Here is a 12,738-nt window from a genome sequence, read left to right on the forward strand (position 1 = left end):
ATTATGTATTCAGTTGTTCGCACCTTTCCCCTTTAGCAACTGAATGCACTGGAGGCAAAAGGAAGAATGGGAAGATAAAAAACTAGCACTTTTGTCTTGAGTCATCTCGGCCCTTGTTACTATATCCAGAGTTGAGTTCCCTGTTAGTGGAGGTGTTCCAGAATAAAATGAACAAGGGTTTGGCTGGCAAGAGGGCCATAGACAAGATCTAAATATCATATGCATGGCTGGACTCAATCCATGTAATCATTAATTTTGCAGGCACCTACTGTGTACCTTCTACCAGACACTGTGACAGGATGCATATGGCATTGTTGTAGCTTCAAGGAGCTCACTACGTCAAAGGTAAATCCCACCAGCTCTGCTTGCCAGCCTAATGCCTCTTCTTTGTGAACTCTGCAGAGGGTAATAAAATTTTTACTTGAGCAATAATATTAACCAAAGGCTTTGCCCAACTGTGGTTTTTTTCTTTTTTAAGCCAGTTAAGTGGCACACTGATTGAGTTTCTCACCCTGTGGCGGCTGCCAATAGAGCAGTTCATCATTTCTTAAGAGAACTGCCTGAGCAGAGAGCCTACAGGACTCTGTGTAAAGAGATCTGATTAGGGATTGCAGCATATGACTAATAAAGGAACGTGGAATCTTAGATGTTCAAAGCATTCCTTCTAAACAGAATTCCGAAGAGCTGTTTCTTAAGAACTATTTAAATAAATAATTTGCTGAACAGGAAAGACAAATATTCACTAGAAGTAATTGGTTTTTAAAAAGTAACTGATTCAAGGGAAAAATCAAAGTCAAACCAGCCTCTTTCATTTTTGTTTACAACATCATTGAGGGGCTCCCAAATCACCAGTGTCCGTGTTCTTGGCTGCCTCCCAGAGCCCACCCACAGGGAACAGGGGATAGCTCAACTCAAGTGCATGAGACCAGCAGTTTGATCTGAGTACAACCAATGAATTGTACTTACTTGTCTTTTTTTTTTTTCTTTTATAAGAATTTTTCTTTTTCCCATTTCAGTGTTTGAGGCCAGGAACTTGTATAAGTACTTCTCTTTCTATGCAGGATCTGAATGTGACCATATGAGTAAGACAGCCATGATCATCTTCCCAGTGGAAAGGCCACCAGTAGTTAACAGTTTTGAATCAACAATACACCTGCAAATGAGGACTGAAACAGTACACAGATCTCAGCAGTGGAATCATTTCTTCAAAACTAAATATTATGTAGTTATGATATAAGGATTGTGGTAATCATAAAAAGGTAACCAGAAATTCATCTTGACACTATTTCTTTCTTTCTTTCTTTCTTTTTTTTTTTTTTTTTTTTTTTTGAGACGGAGTCTTGCTTTGTCTCCCAGGCTGGAGTGCAGTGGCGTGATCTCAGGTCACTGCTACCTCCGCCTCCCAGGTCTAGCCTCAGCCTCCCAAGTATCTGGGATTACAGGCACCCGCCACGGCTAATTTTTGTATTTTTAGTAGAGATGGGGTTTCACTATATTGGCCAGGCTGGTCTTGAACTCCTGACCTCATGGTCAATCTGCCTCGGCCTCTCAAAGTGCTGGGATTACAGGCATGAGCCACTGTGCCCGGCGACACTATTTCTTATAAAGATAAAATTCCCTGTAATAATAATACTTTCCAAAGCATTTTCATATACATTATTGAATTCAGTCCTCGAGAATAAAAGTAAGTAGATATATTACCTGTATTTTTAAAATGAGCAAACTGAAAATAAAAAGGTTAAATTCTACTCCAAAATTAACAGATGAGTAGGAGAAAGACCTGATATTTGAACCAAAGCCTTAATACTTTAAGATCAGGATTCCTTTAGTTGAAATGTACATTCTCTAACATATTGTCTTTTTGACAGTCTCCACGATTTTTAGCTATGCAAAGATAGAAAGTGCTTTCTTTATTCTGTAACTCAATCAATCTATCTATTAACAGATATTGTGCATCAGAGCTGACACGTGGAAGATACAGGGAAATCTCAGAGGTGATCTCTACCTTCAAAGGAGTCAAGTCTCAAACAAAGAAAAATATAATGCATACTTAAGGAAAATAATAAGAAGCAAAATATCAATGATTGTAATAATTAAGGGAGGCTGGGGGAGTAGATTGGAGTTGATAAGTAGTTTGTGAAAAAGCTTCAAAGGAAGGATAGAGTGGATATGGATATGTATAGGAGGGGGTAGGTGATGTCTGCAGTCAAGTGGGCTTGTAGAATGTCATACACTTCTAGAATATCAGTCTGAAGGATAAAGGGGGTTGTGTCCTGGGTGGAGACTGTCCAGTAAGTTCCAGACCCACATAAACTGAATTTTGAGATAAGGATACAGTAACAGTAAGGATCTCAGGGACTTGAACAGGGCAAACCAAAGAAGTGACCACTGCCCACTGTGCAATGGCTTTGTAGGCACCAAGAATAACCCAAGGGTAAATGTTCAGTCTACAGCTTGGTCAATATCCTGCCAGTGGCTGCTGGCTCTGAACCCACTGAGATAGTGTGTTTTCTCAAGCTTGGCTCAAAAATGCAGATACTCCTTGACATACAATGGGGTTACAATCCAACAAACTGGTCATAAACTGAAAAATTCTAAGCCAAATCATGGAAGGTCAGGGACCATCTGTACAGGTTAGATGAGATTGTCACTCAGTGTCAAAAGTGGAACAGGGTGCAGAAGTCAGACTGTGGCTAATAGATGAAGAACTAAAAAGTTAAGGACAACAACAGTCAGTGATGGTGGAAAATGCATATAACTCCATTGAGAGGGAACTGGGAACCTACAATAAATATGGCACCATTAATTTAGAAGGCAGAATGTGTGGATAACTTCCATGTCATCAGAAGATCTCTATCTTGCAATATAGTTGATGAAAGGGCTGTAATGCGTAAGAATCAACAATAATTACTAGAATTGCAATATCAACAGTATTATTAACAACACATAACAGCTAATATATATGGAGTATTGACTCTGTGAAGGACTTGGCTAAGCACGGCACACACAGTCTTCCAGTTAACTGGCAATGATACTGAATGACATGCACACTGTCCACTCACTCTATACATGTGAAAACTGAGTCTGTGACTTTCCCAAAGACTCTTCACTAAGGAGTAGCAAACTCAGTGTTCTTACCCCACTCTGTCTGATGCAGAAACCAAGTTATAACCATTATGCACTAAAGGTGTCCTTTGCATGAAAGATTAACTTGTAGATACCAAATTATTCAGGGAGAAGAATTCCACCATGCATTTATGAAATAAGCAAATAGCCATGTATGGTCCAATGAGGAACACCAGGTCAGAAAAATCCAGAGAGCAAATGAGAATATGTCCAATGCCCTGTTGCTAAAGTTTGTATTTCTCTAGGTTAAGGAGAAAGAACCCCTTCTTGAAACCCTGCCTTGTGTCCTAATGTCATGAGTCTTCTCAGCCCCCTTTGGGGATGTCCTCAAGATCATGGAGGGAATTCTTCTCTCATCTTGTGGTTGAATATGCTGAGACAGAGGATATTGTCCTACTTTCCACCTCATTCAAGAAGTAAGTCTCTTGCACTCCCCATCCCCAGCCCCAGGACCTTATCCCAACCACAAGTCCATGGGATTTTAATTAAGAATATGAAAGCCTAAACCCTTATGCAGAATTTTCTTTTAAAAATTTCTTCTCAACCTGGCATTTGTGGTAGAGAAATGAAACAATTCATTTTGACAAGTTGCACTAAACTGAGGCCTGAAGCATACTGTGAGAGCCTCTCTGTGGATCCCATAAAGTACTCAGGAAATATGCACTTGACATCTGGTTTGCTGGATTCCTGCTGAGAAATGGAGGATTTGGTGTGAGGCTGTTGGTCCGGACTGGCAGATTGGCTGTGCATATAACTGTGCATGAATCCACACAAAGGGGTCATGTTCAGGCAACACTTGGGCATGTTCCAACAGAATCTCAAGAAGGCATATGAGCAGAGATTGAACAGTTGGATTCTTGTACAGAAAAGGCAGTGGTAACTTATGGATGGGAGTGTTAGGCATGCACCTCTAAGAAATAGGGAATGTGAGGTGCGTGCTGCAGAATATGATTCAAATACCAAGATACTTTAAAGTACATATACTTGGAGGAAGGGGGAAAAATAATAAGACCTTGGTAATTGTTAGCAGAATTGTAAAACTGCACTTCTCAGTGCTTTTTGGGTAGATCACAATAAAATACTTTTAAATATTTTAAATTTTGATGTGAGTTTCAATGTATATCCACAAAATAGAAATGAAACGTGTGAAGACTAGCTTACCATACTTAAAGTCCAGTGGCAAAAAGACTGTTAAATAACAAATCTAATTGAATTTTTTACAACTTTTTATAATACATGGTAGCACCTTATTGAGCAGCATAGCATAACGGTGAAACATGCAAGACTTAGGGTTAGGTTGCAGGGTTCAAGGGTGAAATCTACCACTTCCTAATAGTAGCCTTGGGTAAATTAGTTACTGAAATGCTTTGTGCCCAGTTTTCCTCATCTGTAGAATAAGGACATTAATATATTCTTCATGGCATGGTTGTGAGTTTTAAAGAAGAAGAATAATAAAAGCACCTTGAAGCTTCTCCACATAGATGTCTCTATGGACTGCTTGGGCTTCCTGACAGCATGGTGGTGGGGTTCCAAAACCCAGTTTTCCAAGACACAGGAAGAGGAAGCTACCATTCTCTTTTGGCTTTGAGCTGGTAACTGACACAACTTTATTTACACTGTGTTCAATTGGTCAAGGCAGTCACAGAATCTATTCAGGTTCAAGGGGAAGGAACCTAAACTCACTTCTCAGTGGGAGATCTGTCAATGAATTTGTGCCATCCTTAATCTGTCACATGAGGTCACAGAATCTTTTGCAAACTTGGTGAAATCGATGGGCCCTCTTTCCAAAGATGCAGGTATGCAAATATACTGGGTTCAACATTGGCTCAAGGCTTTATGAGAAACTAACATAATCATGGCTAAAACAAGATAGATGGGTTAATTATCTTTTACAGAAAAGTCTGGGATGATTGGGTACAGCTTTAGCTACAGAAGATCATTCAGGGACCCAGGTTCCCTCTGATTTAATGGTCTGTCAATTTCTGGAGTATTGCATTTCTTAAAAAAAACTGTTCAACATCATCATATTCATGCTCCATTCCAAGAAAAGAGAGGAATAGGAAATGAAGGACACGTACATGGTTATAAAAAATATGCCCACATCACTTTGGCTCACACTCCTTCAGTCACTTGCTTACTCAAAACCTTGTCACTTTGCCACATCCAACTTCACAGAAGACTGGAAAATACACCTGTCTTAGTGACCATGCAATCAATTAAATCTTTAAATGTTCTATTACTAAAGTAGAAGAGACTGGATATTATTTATCAATTCATAGGCTCTTCTACGGCAAGTAACAACAACAATAAAACCTTGAACACAATTTCACATGGTTCACAGAAAATCTAAGCATACATTCTGGGATCTTAACCAAGGATCTAAAACTAAGAATCACCTTGTTTAGAATTTTAGAAGAAAGCATTTCAGGTTATAATATTTTTAGAGCTGGCAGTACCTTTTTTTTTAATCATCTAATCCTGTTCTCTGATTTTAGAGATAAGAAAGCACAAACCTAGAGAAGCAATTTCTTGCCCAAGGTCATACACCTAATTACCAGGACCAGTCTAGTTCTCCTCAAGGTTAATCAGTGTTCTTTCCACTATGCAGTGACCCACTCTCTTTCAGTTCACCAACTAAATAAGTGCAAAACAATGGTGGCAGATAGCTATGAGGAAGTGTATAATCTCTTTGGAAATTTTAAGCTATTCATTCTTTCTTGTATTTATCAAAAACATGTGCCAAGCACCGAGTCAGGTGCTGACAATATGGTTTTCATCATAACAATAAACAAAAAAATCATGCCTTTAGGGAGCTCACAGTCTAGTTTTGGAGGGAGAAGTAAATAAGTATTTATTATGCAAAGTGATAAAAGTGTTCCACTAGAATAAGGGGAAATATGAAATCACAGAGGAAGGAATGACAACTTCAGTAAGTCATGACAGGCATTCCAAAGACAGCAATGCTTGAGTAGGAATGCAGTAGGAGGAAACAGAAGGAAGCAGAGGACACATGGTGAGAGGGAGAGAGGAATGGCAGGCTCATGGTATGGTTAATGGCGATGTGCCTAGAAAAGAGGCATTTGCCACTCCCTAAGTGAGAAGCAACCATTTAAGCAAGGGCAATCATGGAGAAGCTGAGAAGATATATTCAAGGGAGCTCAGGAAATCATAAGATTTGTCAATGAAGTTGCTCTCAGGTATCAGAAAGAGTTGGAACCCAGGATAGTTCCTCTGAATTTGGATCAGACAACTGTGTGGGTGGCAAAGAAAGGAATAGTGGAGGCATTCTGTTTGGATATACCATGATTAAGATAACTTTGTTTGTCTAGGTGAAAATATAGAGTAAGAAGTCAATGGCATGGTCTTAATGTAGGAAGAGTAATCAGGCCTGAAGATATAAACAGGAGACTTTGTTGTTTACAAGGTAGAAAGCAGACGAAATGGCGTACAGAGAGAGTGTAGCATGAAAAGACATTTAAGGGGAGTATTTGTGACTCCCAATATTTAGTGGTGGTATGAGAAACTGTAGCCAATAAAGGAAATTAAGGAGTATCAGAGAGGAAAAAGGAAAACCATGGGACCTTAGTGTCTTAAAAGCAAAAAGAGGAGTTGTGAAATTCAAAAGGACAGTAGCTAGCAATGCCAAATATTGCAAAGCTATCAGGTGAGCAGGCGGATTGGAAATTGTTCCCCGGATCCTGCATCTGGAAATGATTGGCATTAGAAAGAGCAGTCCCAGAGGAGTGCAAGGATAGAAAGCAGATTTCAGCAGATTAAAGAAGTGAGATAGTAGCCACTGCTGGTGTCAACTTCTTGCTTAAGCAGGCTGGCTATGAAGGGCAGGAGAGGAATAGGGCAAAGGCTGCAAGAAGGTACAATATGAATAAGACTTTTACCGATGGGAGATATTTGAGCATGTTTCTATGCTGATAAAAATTGGGTAGCAGAAAAGAGGAAGTTAAAAAACCTTTATAAAGAGAAGAGAAAATCGATAGAGAAAAGTGTGAAAGGAGGCAAAAATTGACTCTCAAGAAGAGATGGAGTTAGGCTGGAAGTTAGACGAGGAAGAGAATAGAAAGCAGTTTTTCTCTGTTTATTTGGAGATAAAAGGAGGATGGAAAGAAAGGTAGGACAGAAGGGAAGAAAGAACAAAGGAGAGAGGGAGAGGAAACTTACTGAGGGAAGAGTTGAGGAAAACCTACATAAATACGTTGGTAGGTATGTGGGTGTGAGGTTGAGAAAACTCAAGCCTGAGCATTCTCTTCTGGAACCAGAGACAGGCTCAGAATCTGCTGGGAATAAGCATGGAGATGAGGAAAATAAGTCTAAGGAGAAACAAAGAGGCTTGGAATGGACCAGGGGCATGTGGGAATACAAATGGTATGTGCTTTTGTTCAGAGTTGCTCGGCAGCTCTAGAAGGATTTGGTCTGGCATCGGGTGGGGGGTACATTCAGTTGGAAAGGGAGAACAGCAAGGACATTAAGGCTATATGGAGATGCAGATGAAGTGGTCCAAGGGACTAGGCTGGATACAAAGGTAGAAAAGCTAAAAAGAGAAGTCAGAGAGCCTGGGATATGAGGAGAATAGCCTGGGGATTGAAGATGCCTAAAGGCATGAGACAGAAATGACTACAGATAATGAAAGGCACAGAGTGAGAAATGCTTAAATAGTCCAAGTAAATCCCTATGTGGGTGGCAAAATAAAGGATTTTTGAGAGTTCAGTGGAAAATTGATTGATTACCCAAAGAGTAATGGTCAGAGTAGGAGTGGAGAGGGGGATGGCTGCTTCCATTCTGCTAGTCCGCAAGAAACAGTCACTATCTCCTCTAACTAGGGGAAACCTTCTGCGGTGTATGCACCAGATGGTTTTACATGTTCTTGGCTGGTGCAAGGACCTGGACCTTTCAAGGGGTTTGTTTACAATGTAATCATGTTATATAGTTTACGAATTAATCATAACACATCTACTGCCTTTCTCCTCAGGCTATCAACAGCCATGTATGAGAGGAAAATGCAGACTAGATGAAAATATAATATAACTAGCTATAGAATGACCACTGGGCAAAGTTCAAGAGTCATTCTTTTCTCTGAGATGATCAGATCACAAAGGGCACAGTTATAAATTTGGCTTCGCCCATGGAAACAGGCCTGCAGGTGCAGGGTTATATAATGTCCTGCTCCACTTACCAATGCTCTGATGTCATGGATAACAGCATTCTCTGTATCTGACTGTGGAAAACAGTGGTAATACTTTAGTGTTTTCACTAAAACAAACAAACGAACAAAAACGATTCTGTGTGTGACAATGGGGTTTAAGTCCTGTTTCTGACTTTGGTACAATCCCCAGAATTGCACAACTATCATTTAGTCCTATGGCCACAGTAAGGAAGGATGGAGGAAGAGAAAGAAGGAAGGAGTGAAGGGCATCAGTAGGAAACATCTAAGCAACAAGTTAACAGAATTTGTGAAGCACCGGAAATTTCTTAAATACATTTAAAAATGCATTGCAACAAAAATGGGCTAACTCCTCTATTACATTTCTTGGCTCTTTTTTGAGCCAGAGAACCATAATGAAGCCCATTTGCCTACCTTCTGTATTTCACTTTTCCCAGATTCCCCCACATGCCCGCGTGGCAAAATATGCCCTGTAATGGGTGAAGGTTAAATACATCCGAACCTCAAAACCCATTCATATGGCAAAAAAATGTACTCACTATCTGTCCCCTTCATTCACCCTAGGCATTCTTGTAACAGGCTTCTCAATGGTTCTCAGATTTGCAAATTGTCTCCCATTCAATTCACTTGAGCAGATGTTTATTGAAAACTCCCTAGATGCTCGGCATAAGAGAGCATGGACTCTGGAGCCAAGATCTGTAGGTTAAAATTTACTTTGCCAGTTTAACAAGCTAGCTTTAAAAATCTCTTCTTCAATTTCCTTGCCAAAAAAAATGTAGAAAGTAGTAATACTCTAAATCATAAGATTATCATCAGTATGAAATGGCATAACAGGTGGAAAGAGCTTAGCACATTGCCTATGGGACAGTAAGTACTCAACCGATGTTTGCTATTATCATTAGATGCTATTGAGTTTATTTTAAAAAGTAGTGTATGATGTAATTCTTGCTCTCAGTCTTGTTTGTGGTAAAAAGAGAAATGATACAGGATCAGTGGAAGAGAAAAAAAACATATCTAATGTATACCAAAATGTGTAAATACTCTAAATGAGAAACAACCAGTATTCGCAGAGGTTTCATTAAAAAATGCCTACATAATATGAACTTACACGAAGTGGAGGAGCTTTGCTAAATTAAAAGGGAAAAGGAGACATTGCAGAATAGGATTTAAAAAATAGACTAGGAAGCTATAAAGGTAGGAATGATTGTATGAGACAGAGGGTAAGAAGGAGAACCATATGCCCTCTGAGCAACGTGCTGAAATGCAGGGAAATTGGATGGAAAGATTGGCATTCCAAAGCAATACTGCAAGAACACCAAAATGTGATAACTGTGTCTTGAAGAGTGCAAGACACACACTCTGGCATATTGGGAGAGAGAAGTCTGGTGCTGTGATTCCTTCTATGAATTTGTTCCAGTTTTCCCGCCACACCAAGAACTCCTGAGATAGACCATACCGTATTCACCATCAAAACCACAGCTTCTTTCTGTGACTGACACAAAAGAAGTGTTGAATAATTTGTGCAATTAAAAGAAAAGAGGAAGATGAGAAGGAATAAAGGGAAAGAGTAAGGGAGGGAGGGAGGGAAGGAAGGAAAGGAGGGAGGGAGGGAGGGAGGGAGGGAAGGAAGGAAACAATTTGCAATGTCAGAGCAGGATGATGTAATGTCTAGCTCCAGGAATGGGGGGGTATGTATTTGACTGTGCAGACTATGCCAGTCTGATGCCCATGCTTGTTCACTAGGAGGAGACTGTTTCAACTAACTGTTTTTGCTGGTGATGGAGTTTGGGCTGCAAATTAAACTGTTTTCTCCTCTTTCATTTTTGATGACTATCCCAAGGCATTTCATCCAGGGTCAGCCCCAATAATAAGAAGGCGGATCTGTATACCAGGCAGAATAGTAAGCATGCTAATTTAAAGGTCATCAAGCAGTCATGTGGTAAAAGACAAGCTAAAATAAGGGTGCCACTGAGCACTGAGATGAAAGCTGAGTAACTTCCTGATAGAAAACAAATGTAGCAGAACAGACTTCCCTCTCTTTTCCTTTTTCTCTAAATATGAAATTTACTAACACTTTAACTTTCCTCAGAGAGCTGCATACGGCTTGAAATATATATATATAGTTTGTGTGAGTTCATCAAGGATTGAGGAGACTAGGTGATACCTAGTAGGGGTTAATCACAAATTCCCTCAATAGGGATCATAGGCAATCTTGACTGGTTTCACTGAGAAAGAATGGATGCATCTTGGAAAGAGAAAAACTCTGACACGACATTCCAAGAGTAACACGGAGTGTGAGGAGACAGCAGGTAGCATCCCAGCGGAACCCTTTCTGCCCTTCAGTGACGATTAACCAGCACCTTTGCCTTTGTGAAAATAAAGGATGGAGAAACATTTATGCAGCTTGCAATCACCTGAGCTTTGCATGCTTCCTATTTCAGGAGATTTTCCATCCTTTTAAAAATTCCACACACAAATCACCAGGGCTCCCGAAACAACGGAGCAGAGAGATTTTTAAGGAGTCCCTCAAAGGGGGAGGGGATGGGCAACACCAAATCTTTAGCCTCATCTGTTTGGTTTTTGTTGTTGTTTCTAAAATAAAGCTGCAATTGGCCCAGTGTAATCTGATAAGTGTCTTATTATAAACTTGAACATCAACGGAGGGTAAAAAAAAAAAAATGATGAAACTTGCAACTTAAAAAAAAAAGAAAAAGAAAAAAGAAAGAAAGAAAGGGTCGAAATGACTGGCAGTTCCCATTTCTTTACAAGTGTTACATTTCAGTCCTCTGCCACTACCACATGTTTCCTGTTCACAGATAATTTGTACAACATATTTTATCATTCAGTTTTAGACACAGTTGAAAGGCTTTTGCCTAAGGCTTGGAACACTTTGAAAATTGTATACCATTTGCAAGGCTTTCTTCTGCTTCACTGTGCAATTAGGTGACTGTCTTTCTACAGACATCGAATTTATCATTTATGGGAGTGTGTGTGTGTATGTGTGTGTGCGTGTGTGTAAAACCAAGGTGAACTAGAATGAATGAGAGTAGCTTCCAATAACCTATAGATGAGGGATTAAGAAGCAAAACAGTGATTTCAGCTCCTTGAAGGACTACACTTCTTAAACAGCAAGTGGGTTTTCTCCATTAAAGAAGTTAGGTTCTGGAAGATTTTAGTTCCAAATACTGTTTCCATCTTTACTCCACTCTACATTCCCTACTGGTAGTTAAATCACAGTGTAATAATCCTAAAGAAACCCAGTCTCATTAGTTGCTACAAAAGCGATTTCAGGACTTTTTGTTAGCTTCCCCTGCTGCCTTCTTTGCCCTGTCTTGCCTGAATTTCGCAGTTTGCCTGTGAAGCACTGGTGTGCTCAGAGCTTCCCCTGGTGGAAGTTGCTGGCAAAAGGTGTTCCAGCCAGGAAGGGCGAATCTGAGACTTGCTCCCAGGCATGGACTCAGCGGAGTGTTCAGTTGCCCAAGAACAGAGAGTACACAATGTGACTGGAGGTTCTGATTGAATTTCCTATGCGTTTCTATGTTTTACATAACCTGAATTTTAAAGTCAGATTTGATAAAAGATAACTTATTCCCATCATTATGCCACTTTGTATTTTTCCACTGAATAATGCAAACGAAAAGACAGAGCAAGGAAGCCTGATTCAACCCTCCCAGGAAGAGCTTGACTTTCCTCTGAGGTTGAATTCAGCATCCATCATTATGCAGGCAATGTGGTTCTTCTCCTGTATTTTAAAAATGTGCCAATAAAATGGTTGTGGAAAAGTCTAAACAGCATTGACCCTTTTGAAGAGAGAAGCTATTTAGGCCTGCATATGCCCTTTAAAGCATTGTTGTCTTTTCTTCTTCAAAGGTAAAATTCCCATGTTAATTTCACTTATATCATGTCTCTATAATATTTGTTAGCCTACAAATCCTGAATATAGCTTTGTGTATGTTTTAAGTCATAAAGCCTGTCAAGGCAGGTTTTAGGGGTGTGGGTGGGGTTGGAAACCAAAAACCATAGTCAATTAATAAATGTGAGCACTGTTAATTATAGTGACAAGGATGATAGGTTTGTAATCCATGCCAATGGTGAGGAAGAAATAACAGAATTTGAAATCTATTTAGAACAATCTTTAAAAGCTCCTAACAAAACTTAGCTTTAACTAATGGGGGAAAGAGGGAGGGAAGAGAAATGTTTCATTTGTCATTTTGTTTCAGGAGACATTATCAACCTAACAACAGCAACTTTTTGAAACAACAAATCATTAGATTTAAATAATTTTATAGTCCATATCACTCTGAATGTTAAACAGGCTAGAAACACCAGAAACATGTTATGATGTAAATCTATTTAAATAATTGCCTGAGTAATACACTTTCTATGATTATATATTTATTAGAGACAGATTTTAAAAAACCCACACAATTATATTC

General features: G+C 39.5%; 1 protein-coding gene and 1 long non-coding RNA gene across 2 annotated transcripts in view; one reads left to right on the plus strand and one right to left on the minus strand.

Moving 5' to 3' along the window:
• The first annotated feature begins 870 nt into the window (after nucleotides 1–870).
• LOC107973581 (uncharacterized) lies at nucleotides 871–2,809 on the plus strand. The gene is made up of 3 exons (XR_001715972.4): nucleotides 871–958; nucleotides 1,062–1,259; nucleotides 1,946–2,809. It is a non-coding gene; the product is annotated as an uncharacterized LOC107973581 (long non-coding RNA).
• The window catches only part of TMEM182 (transmembrane protein 182), a 250,522-nt gene continuing 238,874 nt past the window's right edge, over nucleotides 1,091–12,738 (minus strand). The window contains exon 6 of the mRNA XM_063788931.1: nucleotides 1,091–1,166. The gene's annotated coding sequence lies outside the window, so the exon portion shown is untranslated. The remainder of the gene's footprint in view (nucleotides 1,167–12,738) is intronic.

The sequence above is a fragment of the Pan troglodytes genome, chromosome 12 (assembly GCF_028858775.2).
Source record: "Pan troglodytes isolate AG18354 chromosome 12, NHGRI_mPanTro3-v2.0_pri, whole genome shotgun sequence".
Taxonomy (NCBI): domain Eukaryota; kingdom Metazoa; phylum Chordata; class Mammalia; order Primates; family Hominidae; genus Pan; species Pan troglodytes.